Source organism: Aethalodelphis obliquidens, unplaced genomic scaffold, assembly GCF_003676395.1.
Source record: "Aethalodelphis obliquidens isolate GAN/ISIS:26980383/991018 unplaced genomic scaffold, ASM367639v1 scaffold14, whole genome shotgun sequence".
Classification (NCBI taxonomy): Eukaryota; Metazoa; Chordata; class Mammalia; order Artiodactyla; family Delphinidae; genus Aethalodelphis; species Aethalodelphis obliquidens.
The window spans coordinates 38,655,561-38,658,750 of NW_020837958.1; the positions used below are offsets into that span (position 1 = coordinate 38,655,561).

The window sequence follows — 3,190 nt, forward strand, 5'->3', positions numbered from 1 at the left end:
AAATGAAAATTAAGGCTGTGTAAACAGTAAACAATTATACAAAGATTTTATACATAATTGAACTTACTCTCCCTACAACTCTCAGATAAAGATGGGGCAGTGAAATTCCCTATTTACAGAGATGGATTTGTATTATACAAGGTCATGCATCTAGAATAAGTGGTGGTCATGACTTGAACCAAGAAATCAGATTCTAAAATTTTCCCATACCACATGGAAATAAGTTAGTCTATTTCCAATCTGGATATGCTGATGTATGTTGCCTCTGGGTGTTTTGGTGAAAACAGTAAGGCACAATTTTTAGGACACTGGATTTGGAAAGTCCTAAAACACAAAATTGGCTGCCTGATACTACTAGCTATGGTATTTTAGAGATATTACTTAATTTTCCAAACTCAATTTTTTCCTGTTGAAAAAAGAGACTAATAAATTTTTTAGTGCTTATTTTGTTCATGGACCTTGGTGTTTGAATACATTATTTCATTTAATACTCAGAAGAGCTTCATTAAGTTGATCCTGTAAAAGTAGAGAAGAGTACCTGGATAAAAACGGGGCAACTTCAGTGTTTAATAATTTAACAGAAGAAAGGAGAAAAATGAGGGCGGGGGGGTGGAGATTAAAGATTGTTGAGAATAAGAATATTTTGCATGGAATTAAGAGGTCAGTCTTGCTAAATGAGAGTTCTTCTTGATGAAAATGAAGGTGCTGGAAGATGGGTGGAGGTAGAGCTCCATAAATAGAGAGGTTACCATGAATTTAGATGAAGGAGAGACAAAAGATGAGGCTCCTGATTTTCTCAGTAAGGGGCAGGCAGGGCTGTATTTAGAAGTTTCTGGGTGTTGAGAACACCTGGAACATACATACCAGAACAGTTCCCTCCAATGAACTTTCTGCAAGGATGGAAATTTTCTGTATCTGAAAAGTATAATTTGGTAGCCAGTAGTCACATGTGGCTATTGAACGCTTAAAGCATTTTGTGTGACTGGGGTATTGAATTTTTAATTTAATTTTAATTAACAGAAATAGACACATGTGACCAGTGGCAACCATATCCAATTGCACAGTTCTAGAGAAAATAAACATTGTGTGATTAATTGGGGCACTAGAAATTGCAGTTTATTTGATTTATATAGGCACCCAAACCAGAGATTAAGACAGAATATTTACTTATGTGGTTGGGAATTTTGTTTGGCAGGTAGTATGGTAAAAATATGCCTTCTAAAGCAGTTAATTTAAATACATTTCACTTCTTTTATCAGTACAATCCTGTCATCATTAAGAACACAAAACACTACCTTCTCTGCATTCTTTTATGAAAGCTGTTGTGTGGTATCAGTTCTATTGATATTTAAAATACTACCTACTCAATAAAACACAAAGTTCTGTGTGGGCAGGAAACCTGAATTATGTTTCTTCACATCTTTCAAGACTAGCTGATTTTATTTAAAGACTAGGACCAGGATCAAGAATTAATCCTCCAAGGCGGGATGTCATAGCTTGATCTCTCTAATCCTATATGCCCTGAATACTCTCCCAAGGTGAAGGAGCCTAAGAAAATCAACAAGAAGAATTTCCAGGAGCCAGTATTACCTCAACCCATCCAAGCTCCTTCCTGTTGGTAGGAATTCCAGGTTTGGAGCACTCGCATATCTGGATCTCCATTACCTTCTGCTTTGCCTATACTCTGGTCCTGCTGGGAAACTACACACTTTTTTTTATTATCCTGGTTAATGTAACCCTTCATGAAGTCATGTACCTCTTCCTGGCCATGTTGGCAACCATTGATCTGGTCCTTTCTTCTTCAGCACTGCCTAAAATGCTTGCCATATTCTGGTTCAGGGACTGAGAGATCAACTTCTATGCCTGCCTGGTCCAGATGTTCTTTCTCCACTCCTTCACTGTCATAGAGTCGGCAGTGCTGCTGGCAAGGGCCTTTGATCACTACGTGGCCATCTGCAAGCCACTGCACTACACCTTACTAGACCACTTAGCACCAAGGTTGGCATGGCTGCTGTGACTCGGGCTGTGACAATAATGACTCTACTCCCCTTTCTGCTCAGACGCTTCCACCACTGCTGAAGTCCAGTGATTGCCCACTGCTACTGTGAGCACATGGCTGTGGTAAGGTTGGCCTGTGGGGACACTCACTTCAACAATATCTATGGCATTGCTATGGCCATGTTCATAGTGGTATTGGACCTGCTCTTTATTATCCTGTCTTATATCTTCATCCTTTGGGCAGTTCTATAGCTCACCACTCAGGAGGCCCGTTACAATGTTTTTGGGACATACATGTCCCATATAGGTGCCAGTTTAGCCTTTTACACACCTGTGGTCATCTCCTCAGTGATGCACCATGTGGCTTGTCGGGCTGCCCCACCTGTGCACATATTCCTTGCCAATTTCTATCTGCTCTTCACACCCATGGTCAATCCAATCATCTATGGGGTCAAGACCAAGCAGATTTGTGAACAAGTCTTAGGATTATTCCTGAGAAAAGATGTGTAAATGGAAAGTGAGGGACAGGTGGAGAAAGAGTGGGACATGTTGAATGCTGGAGTGGGGATGGTGATATAATAAGAAGTAAAGGGCTTCCAGAGTCTCCTTGTTTAGACCCTTCCTGGTAAAATGAAAAAACTAATAATGTCCCAAAATGCTCAAGGGTCTGAGTCCTTGGACTCAAACTGCTGACTCTGCTCTTTCTTCACAGAGTCCTCATTAATGATACGGGCTTCATAAAGGCTTAACCAACTCTCCTCTTGGTGACATCACCTGAAAACAAAGATGTTTCCAAGTTCGATTACTTAAGAGAAGACTGAGAATCTTAGTTTCTACCTTGAGTCCATAAGAATTTGGTTAATTATCTACTCAGTCCTCTCTCAGGTCTTAACATTGCATCTGATATGAGAATCCTTCCTTAGTCACTCTGACAGGTGGTGTCCAGCCTCTGACTAAATGCTTAGAATTTTGGAGAGCTTGTGACCTTCCAGGGATAAAGGTTCTTAGTGCTAAGTGAGGTGCTGATGTAACAAATACCTAAAATATATAAGTGGATTTGGAACTGGGAAATGAGTAGAGGTTAGAAAATTTGAGGTACATGTTAGAAAAAGCCTGTATTGCCTCAAAGATATTGCTGGTAGTAATATGGACATTAAAGGCAATTCTGGTTTTTATATGTCCAAACCTTGAC

General features: G+C 39.9%; 1 pseudogene; it reads left to right on the forward strand.

Moving 5' to 3' along the window:
- Window positions 1-252: 252 nt before the first annotated feature.
- On the forward strand, window positions 253-2,508 carry LOC113625233 (olfactory receptor 52K1-like; annotated as a pseudogene).
- The last annotated feature ends 682 nt before the right edge of the window (window positions 2,509-3,190 follow it).